Consider the following 12131-nt stretch of genomic DNA (forward strand, 5'->3'; position numbering starts at 1 on the left):
GAAACCCACCCTATTGCCAGTACTTTTTTCCAAATTCTTGGCTTGCTTTTTCTTCCCAGGAGTAATCATGCCTGTGTGCAGCTACAATAAACTTATTGATTATTTCTCAGTGTGTTGCAGTTCCTTGTGTACTGGAACTAATGGGGTGACACCAATGGATTTTTGTTGTGAAGCTGCAGTCTTACAGATTCTCTGGTATTTAATAAAGATTGACTTGTGCATTGTTTGTTTGGTTTTTCTATTGGTGTCACCAACAATGCGTCCTTCCTCCAGACTAATGCCTCTTTAAAAAAAAAAAAAAAAAAAAATATTGGAGAAACCTGGTATCTGGAGGCTTGCAAACCTGGCTGGTATAGACCAGGTGAATCTGAGTTATTGGGAGAGGTCAGAAAGACTTATTTTCATAGGAAAACTATCTACAGAGATTTTTAACACCCTTCCTCCCTGACATCACTGTTCATGAGTGAATAATTTAATGATATAATATAAATAAAATTAATTTGAAATGCTTTTTAGTGTTAGTATTTTACAAATATACTGCAACCATACAACTATTAGAAATGCAGGATCTAAGGAGTTTTTTCTACCTAGGAGCAGTTTACAATAGCAGATGGCTTCTGTAATTCCAGATACCAGTATCTGCAATGTGCAGTTCATATTATATACTATAAACTGCCAATACAACTTCTTCAGATATCTCTTAAGTCAAATTCTCTTCCTGTTTTACAGATTAATAGAAATATGCATTTCCATAATATCACCGTTGAACTAATGAAGTGGAAGTACAGATGAAAACAGTCTGGAGGAAGCTTGAAGTACAATACAGTTCCATTCAGTTTCCTAATTCTAAGGTAAGGTTAAATGCATGCAAAATTTTATTTCAAGTATTTCAGGGGTAAAAAGCATATGATAAGCAGCCACCATATCTTTCTTACAAAAATTTCTGAGCCTTCTTTTTTTTATGCTAGAGACAGTCTTTAATACCATACTGAAATGGCTGTTTGATCTACTCTCTGTCCATGTTTCAGTTATGAAAAAAGACAAAACAGCATCAACTACGGAGACATCTGTTATAGAAAGATACATTGGAAAAAAGTTACCATTTCAGACAAATTTTATTTGGTACAATCTGTCTGGTCATGGTTATTACTAATGCTTTAGTTGAAATAAAGGACTGGTAACACAATTAAGTGACATGCCTGTTGGGCATCTTGTCTTCTGGCACAGTGTTTGATTGGTACAAAATGTTATTATGCTAGTTTTTTATTATTACTGCTATTAATAAAACGTTATGGGGTGTTTTTCATACTAAATTCCACTGCCTGGATATCTTAAAGGCATTCCTGTGATTGATTATGAGTGATGGGGGTGTTTGGTTCATAGTTGGCTGCTTTTTTTTTCCTTTATGTAACTAAGAGGCTAAGTAGAATAATCCTGAAATGTCAGATTTCTGACATATTTCAGAATTCTCTTCTACAACATTAAATCTGTTTAAAAAACAGATAGTGAGCACTAGCCCTCCTACATCTAGCTTCTCACTGTCCCAGTTTTGCTTAACTGGAGCTGAGGCAATGCCCACATACAGTGTTTTTTAAGCTGTGATGCGGTTGGCCCTTCTCACTTTTTCCCATTTGGGTAGAAATGGGGTCTCTGTAACAGGTGGGGCAGCTTCAGAGACTAACACTAGCAGGTTTCACCAGTCGTTATCTGCTCGTTCTCAAAGGAAGTTTGCATCTCAGATTATGTTATCTTGCAGATTTTGGCCACTGTTACAAACAGATGTTGAACCCCTTTTCAAGAAAACGGAAACTTTACTTACAAACAGGACTGTGCCTCTTTCACTTACAGAGATCAGCCAAGGAATCTTAACATACATTTGACATTCATACATTTGACTGGCAGAGAGAAGCATGTATCCTCTTTTGGAGGTCAAATTTTAGAGAGACGGCTCCAAGGGAAAGATCGGCATTGAATTCAGCTAACCCATATTTTATCTTTACCTGACTTATTGCTCAAAACCTGTAACTTTCTGCACACCGTAAGCAAATTCACAAAGCTATGAAGTTGGAACTCGTGTTGACACGTGCAAAATTTGTAGTCAATCTACAGTACTTCAGGTGAGGAAGATCGTAATCTGGTCTACATGCTGAACGCATGTCTTGATGTATGTTAGTTTCTTTCACCTTCCTATTTTATTCATGTTATTTTTTGCCTGACAAGACAAGAAGACAGGCGCGTACTATTTCTTCTCATTCAATCACATACTCCTAAAAGGATGTTGGATAATCCAAAGGCCAGTTGTACTATGCATCTTGCAAAGAAAGCAACAGCTAGCATAGATTTAACATACTTATGTACTACTCAAAAGTAAAGGACTTGGAGTCAGTGCTGAAAATTATGGACTTTGCACTGACACAAAACCAAGAACTAATTTCCTCCCTTTTTCTCCCTGAGGAGGGGAGCAGATGACTTCTCCTCCAATGAGAGAGACAGTTGAACAATAAATAACGGTTCTCAAATTGTTTATCAGTAGAGGACTCTGCAGATGAGGCACTGTCTTGAAAGGTCACTCTTTTGTCTACCAGAAAGAACAGTTTCTATTCTCAGGCTTGTAATTACAAGCAAATTTCAAAATTGAGGTTAAGTGTTTGGGGAACATGTTCATGCTAATAGACGACTGTGTACTTTAAGAGCTATTTGTAGCATTAAATAGGTTCATTAGCCTAGATGGTCTGCAGTGGACACTAGAACCACATCAGCCATTTAGAAGAGCAATCGATATGCTAAAGTGAAAGGATAATCTGTGTTTAGGTAAATCTTAGGGGTTTATAGGATCAGAGAATTGTAGAGGGTAGAGAATGGGTCGTCATAAAACAGTTCTTGCATCACTCTGCCCTCTGTTCTCAATGATCCTGCTCCCAAAGCATTTAGAGCTGATGCAGTATTTAGAGAAGTAGTGCTGTAAACTTTATTAATGAAAAATCTCACTCCTTTCACATAAGAGATTTGAAGGAAGGGTAATGCTTGGAGGTGCCATGTATAGGTGAGCTCTCTGAATAAAGAGTACCAGTACATGCTAATTAGTATGTCTTCGAGATACCATCTGTATTTCCCTCTTCAGTGTCTTTCAGTTGCAATCCTGAATTGAAATGAACTGGAAAATGGCTGGATGCCCTTCTGTTACACAGGCAAAGCAAGAAGGGCTTTTTGCGCTGATACTTACTATTTTGCTGATATGGCTGGGCAAAAGCTTTCCGGCGTCAAGTGGCAGGGCATAAGCATGTACAGTTGGATTGAAAACTCTGGATGCAGTATTATTTTAAAAAGGGAAAACCAAACCAAATCAAACACACACACACACCCCCAACCACCTGCACAAGTTACCTTTTTTCCCCCTTCTTGTCCACTGTCTTTTTAAATAGTAATAGTATTAGCAACAATTGAGGGAGGGAGGTTGTCTTATGCTTTCCCTGTATGTATGTAAATAGCTGATCTGGCAAAAAATAAAATGGCAACACCACTCCACCACAAAATTTCCCTATCTTGACACAGCTTGTCCTGTTTTTACTAAGGATTACGGGCTTGTAAGTCAAGAAGCACACAAATGGCAAGAAGAAGGGAGCTTATCAGAACCAAATAAAAACAAGTCCTTTTGCTAATCATTTCTGTTCCTATGTATCTTCTACCTCCTGTCTTCATACCTTTATACTTGAATTTCAATAGCAAGGTGACAAAGACAAAAAAATAAGGTTACCAAGGCCAAAAGAGGGAAAAACTGTAAGTACCAGATGTGGACAGAGTACATTGTCCCAGGTGTTGATCAGACATTTTATGTACTTCCTGAGTGAGAGATCAGTGGTATTGTATTTCATAGCCTGACCTGGTATCAGGTATATTTTTTGAGCCCATTTATGATTTTGATGTCCACAAAACCCTGTGAGTGCTTTAGTTTTAAATGTTTGGTTTATACAAAAGGTGCATTTTGTTTGCATCCAAAACTGCTGCCTGATCATTTATTTGTTAGTTCCTAAGTGGTGTAGAGAGAGAAATTGTGATTAAATCTCTCTGATTATCTCCTTCATGTTAAGGTTCAATGAAGAGTATCATACATCTCTGACAGTTCTCAAGAAGGTTTATTTTAATCTTTCTTTAATATGGCATCTCTCTGTAATACGGCCCTTCATTGTACTTTTGCTAGTTCTACTCTATTTTTTTGAGACTGTGAAATTTTCTTACATCTTACTTACTAGGGTAAATGTCTGTCTTTTAATTTCAACCGTGAATGTGCGCAAGTCTTCAGGATTTCTAGTGTGTAACTGGAGAAATACAGCTTAGTATATTACACCTAATCAGTATGGCTATGTATGCTTAATTACCTTCTGCAACAGGTCTCCTGTATCATGTTGTGTCTTCATTTAAGATAAAGATTTTGGTTGTATGATTACTTTGTTTTCTTTGGAGTATTGAAAACTGGACTTGGATGACTTACCACCCCCCCACCCCCTCCCCCTGCATTAAAATGTAAAACACTCCCTTAGTTTGACTTGCCTGCAGCAAGGCATCAACTAGAAGGAGATTAAAGGCCTCTAATGTACAACTGCTGAACTAATTGCTTTAGTTGACAGTTTAGGAATAAGTTCCTACTTTTCTAGTGTCCGTAGAGTTGTCATCTTTGTCTCCTCCCAAACCGGTGGTGGTAGAACCATCTCTTCTCGTGTGATGGAGCTTGTTCATTCAGTAGCTAGGAACACATGCCAAGTGTTTCAGAACAAAATCTGCCAGTGACAAGATGGTGTTCCTGCAATGGTGTTCTTTTTAACCATCAAGACTGGATAAAGCCTCCTCCGTTCAGTTAGGAGGCAATTATTCTGTAAGGTTGGGTTAGCTGCCACTGAACTTCCTTGGCAGCAAACTATTTGCTAGGAGTTAATTCCATAACAAACAGGCAGAGCCACTTCAGGCTCAAACCACAAATGGGAAATGCAGGTCAGTGTGCTCAAAGCATTTTCCAGGAGCGGAGTAACCAGAAGTCCGTGTCGTCTTTTGAATCAGTTGATCAAAACAGGAAGTGCCAGTGATTCCACTCTGGAGCTGCTCTGTTACGCGTCGTGCTGTCACACGTTTTGCTGGTCCTTCGACCAGTATCCTCCTGACAGTGCTTTCCCTGCTTCCATCTGGGCTGGCTTAGCCCAGGTTGTTCCAGTAGTGTGACCGTCTCGATCTCAGCGTAAAAAAAGAGCCTTCCCTGTTGCTAGGCCAAGACTGTCAGGTTCAGGAAGGTCGAGTTAAGCTGTCCGAGAATTCCTTCATTTCACAGTTTTTATGTTGGCTCTGTCTGGCTCAGAAACTCCTGTTGAAAGTGTAGTGGGTAACATATCTCAAAGAAATCCAGGCAAATTTCTATGTAGTAAGAGCAGACTATATTTTGTATCTTATTTCCGTATCTGAGGATGGGAATTTTATGGGATAGGATAGAGAACTAATTCAAGAACTTATGGTGAGAAAAGTGTACAGGGAATGCGTTCACAGTACAGTCTGAAAATGTTTGTATTGATAGGAATGTGTTTTACAGTCAGATTATTGTAACGTGGCTATGTAATTAGAAACATACCAGATTTTCTTTTTTGCTTATTTGTTGACTGAATGTTTAGATTAAGAATGGTAAGATGTGGTTATTTACTAAACATTAATACAGGGATTGTTTTTGTTTTCATTTCAAGAATTGCTTTTCTCCCCCCCCCCCTTTTTTTTCCCTTGAGGCAAAACCAAGCAGATAAACATTTCTTTCTGATGGTACTATTTTGAACCAGTCCTAAAAAGTCAGTTATGGACTAGGTTCCCCTGAGCTAGATTTAAAAGTCAAGAATGTTGTTCTTCAGAGATTCCAAGATTATGATGTTATGATAAGTTTCATGAAATGTTAGGTGAAATGTTTCTGAAGTGTTGTAGTTGATACAGAATTGCATGGAAATAAATGTAAGGGTCCAGTTAAAATGTATTTTTAAGTGATAAACAGCTACCTGTTAACTTACCAAAATCTGAGATTGATTTAGGTAAGGGTCCTTGTATCATTTCCCTCATCTTCATAAAAAACAATGTGGTAGAAACTTGCTAGTTTTCTTACTTCTAATCCAGATATGTAATATCCTTTAAAAAAGTTAAATGCATACCATAGCCAAGTCTAGGTAAAGAAGGCATGCTTCTATCATGTCCTTAAAATACGTATGTTTTGCATTTACAACACAGTACAGGAATTTCAGGATCTTGAGTAAAAATCTGAATCTTTTGAAACTTAAATATTCTCTTCTGAAACTTTTCTTTGTTAAAATACCTATGGTAAAAAATAATCTGAATAATTAAGAAGTAAATATTCACGAACGAATTGTTTAGTCATATGACACTTAAATATTTTGCCATTTTTGGAAAACATGGAAATCTGTTAATACTATAGAATGGAAGATAACTTGTTGATGGTAAAAGTTAATTTAAAAAAAAAGTAGTATTTTTTTCTTCCATGTGCTTTGTCGTGAACTGACTTGATGTGATAATGGCCGTAGTTATTTCTAATAATGTAATCCCAATATTAGGATGGTGTGCTTTATATGTATAGGGAAGAACAGATGTAAAACACTGGTTCAGCTACTATGTGCCAAGTGCACAAAGTCTTGAAGTGTATGCACCATGTAAAGTCTTAGGCTGCTAGTAAGTTTGCTAGTTATAGTTAGAAATAAGCAGAAGTTGCTTAGAAAATGAGTAAGAAAACAGAATAACAATATTCTGGTTTCACAACACAATGGTTTGAAAAAGGAAAAAAAGGTGAGACGGCTATATGCCAAAAAGTAGTAATGCTTTAGTTGTAATTACTAATAATCTGAAAAGCAAGCTAACAGGAAAAAAGGCAAGATAATATAGCTTGGGGGAAAAAAAAGGAAGTGCACCGCTCTAGAATGACTGATGAAGCAAAGATGAAGAAAAAAGTTACTGAGCTATTTAGTATGAATTTAGGGTAAGGAAAACCTAACTATTTAGGTAGGATGAGCTGTGGTCAAGAATTTGCTTTGGGGGAGAAAAGGGGAGCCTTGCTGCTCTCTCTACCAGAACAAGCATTTCGGTGTTCCGACAGTAGGCAGTTCTTTATTTAGTTAAAGTAATAAGGCACATAGTTGTAAAATATTAAAACATTACAATAGATAAAAAATGGAGAAGTCGACATTAGCGTGAAGATTTAGAAACATGATGGCATACCTATATCTGGAAAGCTGTGAGAGACTGTGTTGTCTTAGTAAACAGAGAGCTGCTGTAGAACCTGAGTGTTACCCATCATTCTCGTGAACCTAGTTATTAGCACCTGCAGTACATGCATAAAGGTAATGAAATGGATGTCCTATCTTCTGCAACTCTGTGAATGCACAAATCGGAAAGACAGCATATTTAGGACTAAGTACTTGGTTTACGTAGTCCTCTTGAGTTCTTGCCTCTCGGTGAAAACTTGTCTGGAATACTGTTTAATAGGTATTAAAAAAGAATAATCGTGGATGATCAAATGCATAAGTTACATGGAAAAAAATTTATGCGTATGCCTGCATTTCTGTGTGTTGTATACAAACTTTTGAAGAAAACAGCAGCCTCATGTTCCTGATTTTTAACATGAATTTCCTGGAAGCTGTGGCTCGCTTACAGTAATGAGGACGTTTCTGTGCACTGATTATTCCATGTTTTGATATAGACGGGGCATCTTGCACTCAGGTTTTAAATGTTTGCGGTTGATCACAGTTAGTGACAGAAAACTTGAATCTGTTAGAGTAGTGCTAGAGGGGTCAGTAGCCCTATCCGTTAGGAGAATTTCCACAGTGAAAATGTGCAGAAGGGTCCCCAAGTGGCTACATTTGACCATGCTTCAAACGTAGCTTGTTGTTGTTCTTCCAAGATCTAAAATGCCTGTTCTCATTCAAACATGTCGCTTCAAGTTGCTGTTTTTTGAAAAACGATGATTTGTTTCAATTGTCAGGTAAAGCATGTGAAAATTTTTTACGGAAACAGTTTGGTCCTAGGCTTTCAATGGAATGAAAGTGATTGGGGTCTGCCTGCACAGAGAGGACTCCCTGAAGTCTTTGAGATGGCAGTGTATGAGAAGAGGGATGTTTATACAGGTGTCTTGAAGTTCTGTGCACTTTAAGTTATCATAGAATTTGCAAATGTACACTTGTAATTTACTCAGGTTTTTTCCCCTCCGTAAATTTGTTGTTTGGTGATATCCTCAATCTTTGAATGAACAAGACTTTTTTAATTCAAAAATTATCAGTCTTATAAAATTAGTATCGACAGTTCTGTTGCTCTTACTGTCTCCATACATCAGTAGATGGTACCTTTCCCCCTCCCCTGCCTGTTACTCAGCCAGAGCCTGAGGAGTAGCTCCTTATGTTGACATACAGTCTCATGAAAAGAAAGCATACTGTCACCATTCCTGTGACTGGGAAGAAAAATTAAAAAAGCATCCGAAAAGATCTTTTAGAAGTCTTGAACCAGTGAGAGTGGCTACTCTTGCTGCTGTTTGTCAATTGGGTTTAATAGGAATTCAAAATCCAATATGAAACGTACTGTATATTTGAAAGCAAGTTAGTCTCCTAATTCCTTGGTCTTGTAAATGTTACTTTTAAATGCATTAATGCATCTGAGAATTTTACAGCTGGTAAATTGATAAGCTGAAATGAATTCCTCAGAAAACTAAAACATTCGTCTTGGTGGCACACAGATATTTAGTTTGACCATTTACCCCCCAAAAAGAAAAAGCTAATTATGTAACTCATCTTGTAACTGAAGGAAAAAATTCACAACTGAAAGTAAGTTTTTTTAAAAATAATCATGCATACTTATGTAGAAATGCTTAAACTTGAAATTTCAGCTGCTGTTACTACAAGGGGAGGAGTTATAACTGGGCATGTAATGCATTTATAGATTTGTGATCTGGGAGAAGTATATTCTCTACAGTCTGCTGTACTACTTCTCTGTGCCAGAATATCAAGAACATCAAAACTGTGCTTCAGATAGAGTATATAAACAAAAATAGCTTGCTGTATGTCTCACGCTGTCCTGGGGGATGTGAGTAGCAAAATGCTTCTAAGGATTATGAAAGAAGTTTTACAGTTTTCCTGTAAAACTGGAATTTGGATAAAGCATGTTCACGTACCTTGTGACAGCCAATTGATAGCTTATCAAGAAAGTTTTTGAAAGCATTAGCAGTGTTAATGTGTCTGTTTCCAGGTCTGTGAGGCGTTTTTTAACACAGGGCAGAGCTACACATGATACTCAGTTGCTGCAAACTACTGTAGAGACCAACATTTTAAATGGATTTGAAGGGGGTACATTCATGGTGAGTAGATCCCTCTGTAGGTATTGGTGATACGAATAAATTCTGCAGCAGAGGAAATGAATGTAGTGGGATATCCGGAGAAAGAGCATCCTAATCGTTCTCTGGGTTTTACACTCTTGCCCTAAACACTTCCTCCTGACTGCTCTTAAGGTCAGGGCATAGGAACAGTGGACCAACCTGCCTCTTGAGTAGAGCTGTATTTATACTACAGTATTTCATCTGCTGGTTTTGTTTCAGTACAGTTCTTAACTCAAATGTGTGAAAAATCGCAAAGAAAAAAGAGGAATGGAAAAAATACGCAGGATGTGACAGAGGATTGGTCATTACAAGATACTGTATAGCGTTTGGTAGAGAAGGTTCAGTAACGATTACTTTTTTGTCCCCTTTCTTTCTGCCAAAAATAACTCTTTATTCTCTTCAACGCGTAACAAAAATTTCTTCCCGTTACAGAATCTGTGGTTTTCCTGTAACCCTCAGTTTTTCCTTCACAGATTTAATTTGAATCAGCCTTAATTCTGTCCTCTTGGAGGTGATCAGCGTAGGCTGAAGAATCATGAAAGAAAGAAGGTTTTGATAGTGGAGATGTAGAAGGAATAAATGACTTTTAGATGCAGTAACGGCCTTGACAGAAGTAATGTAAGAAAAGGCAGAATGAGATGGTTGTAAGAATGTGATCTTGAATGATTGGTGAATAACTGAATTGCCAAAGTTAATGAAGAGGTGACTTAGGAGGCAGACAGATTTACTTTTAAGATTTTTAGCTTAAGGAACTGTTGAGACATCATAGGAGATACATTCAAATTTAAGGATGATGGGGGAAATGTTTGCAATAAATAGTGTCCAAATCATTCCTGTAGTACTGAGTATGAGCAGTTTAAGTCACACATCACAAGGGTCAAAGAGAAAAAGTAGGAAAGCAAGTGAAATTGATAGGAGAAGAAATATATAGTATAATCTCTGTACCCTCTTAGTTTCCTTAGGTCTTGGTCCAGTTGCTTTCTTACAATATGGAGAGAAAAGCAAAGATTTGAATGAAAAAAAATAAGGATTTTATTAGCTGAATGCGAAGTTTCATTTAATCCAAAACAAACAAAACCAAACAAACTGCTACCTTACATGTTGGTGATTTGCTACTCTCTAACTCTACTGTGCAACAGTTTTTGCAGCTTTCTTTCTTAGTGTATTTAAAATAACCTTTTTGCACTAAGAAGTAGTGTAATTGCTTGAATACTAATGGGAGAGATACTACTAATAAAACCACTGAACTCTAAATTTAAATATTTTAATCTCATTGAGCTTTCCAGTCATGCTTCTTGGGTGTATGTTAGTTTTTGAATTTTGTGTGAAAAAAAATTAACAGTATTGCTTTAGCACTTCAGTGCAGGGAAATAGGGGACTATAACTGTTGAAGTATAAACATTACCTTTGAACTCTGTCTACTTATTGAAAGATTACTGTGTTTGGATTTAGAAATGTCTTTGAAGCTATATTTGATGAAAGTACATTGTTTAAACTTAAGAGGAGTAGTTTGTGTGCATGTGCATGCCATGTTGTTTCTGTAGTTATTTAACCAAGCGGATCTGCAATGCACTTAGAGTTTAACTTCAGTTTGCATTAAAACATATTTTCATCTCAGCAAAACTTGCAGAATGCTAACAGGGTGAGATAAGCTCAGACACATACATCTAGAGTCCTGGCAACTTTTCCCAGAGCAATAATACTTTCTTACACACTTCACAATTAAAAATTAAGTATCGCAGATGAAAGTAGAAACTGAATGCAGTGTAGAACTCATTTTAGCTTATTTGTACTGTGGAAGCACTTTCTTAATATAGCTGTCTAATTAAAAATCTCTAGTATTTGTGAAATAACTCTGTGTGTGAGCATGTCATGCTTTATACGTAAGTGTTTATCACTCTATGATACTGAGAATAACCGAATATTTTGCAGGTTCTGTGTAAGATAATGAGTGGTGTAGTTACAAGATATTTGCACACCGATGGATTTCGGGTTTTATTCTTTTTTCCTTTCCTCCCCCCCCCCCACCCCCCCTCCCCTCGCCAAGAGGCTTTCCACCCTTAGTGTTAGGTCTTAAAATAAACAACATGATAGCATCCCCTATGTGGTCCCTGAATTAGTTGGGCCTATTAGCTTTGTTAACCTACTTGTATGTATCAGGGTTCTCCTTGCAAGCTCTGGGAGTTACTAGTGAGACGGCTTGTGAGGTTACTACCCCCAGCTGTCCACCTTGCTCTTTTGCTGGAGGTCAGTGCCTCGGTGGCAGTATCAAGCCACCACCAGCTCATCAGCCACAGCTGTTCAGAGCCCGGCATATTTAAACTGCCATTGATTCTGCTTTAGGCTATGCTAGGCTTGCCACCAACAATACTTGCTCCCTTCTCTTGCCCTTGCTGTGGAGGTGGTAACCTCTTCGTGTTTTGTGTCTGGAGCTTGTAACCTCGTAAAAAATATCCCAATGTGAGTTTCTAGGGTGAGTGTCGAGGCTCAGGGATGACAGAAGAGCTGTTAGCTGACTATTCATACAATTCAAAAGAGTTATAAGAGAGGTTGAAAGGGCACGTTTCAGCAATTTAAAGTTAGAAGGGTAATATAACTAACACGAAGAACAAATTTAACTGTTAAATGTAATTTGCAGAGTACATACCTGAAATTTTGTTTCTGTAGTAAGAACGCTTTAAAGAATAATTTCCCCCTGCCACGTCTGTGTTTTAGAGGAGCGTAAAGGAGCAGCATCTACTAC

At 37.5% G+C, this 12131-nt stretch overlaps 1 protein-coding gene across 1 annotated transcript in view; it reads left to right on the forward strand.

Moving 5' to 3' along the window:
• Positions 1–744: 744 nt before the first annotated feature.
• Positions 745–12131, forward strand: part of BMPR1A (bone morphogenetic protein receptor type 1A) — a 47807-nt gene continuing 36420 nt past the window's right edge. The window contains exon 1 of the mRNA XM_009272513.2: positions 745–851. The gene's annotated coding sequence lies outside the window, so the exon portion shown is untranslated. The remainder of the gene's footprint in view (positions 852–12131) is intronic.

Source organism: Aptenodytes forsteri, unplaced genomic scaffold, assembly GCF_000699145.1.
Source record: "Aptenodytes forsteri isolate BGI_AS27 unplaced genomic scaffold, ASM69914v1 Scaffold106, whole genome shotgun sequence".
Lineage (NCBI taxonomy): Eukaryota > Metazoa > Chordata > Aves > Sphenisciformes > Spheniscidae > Aptenodytes > Aptenodytes forsteri.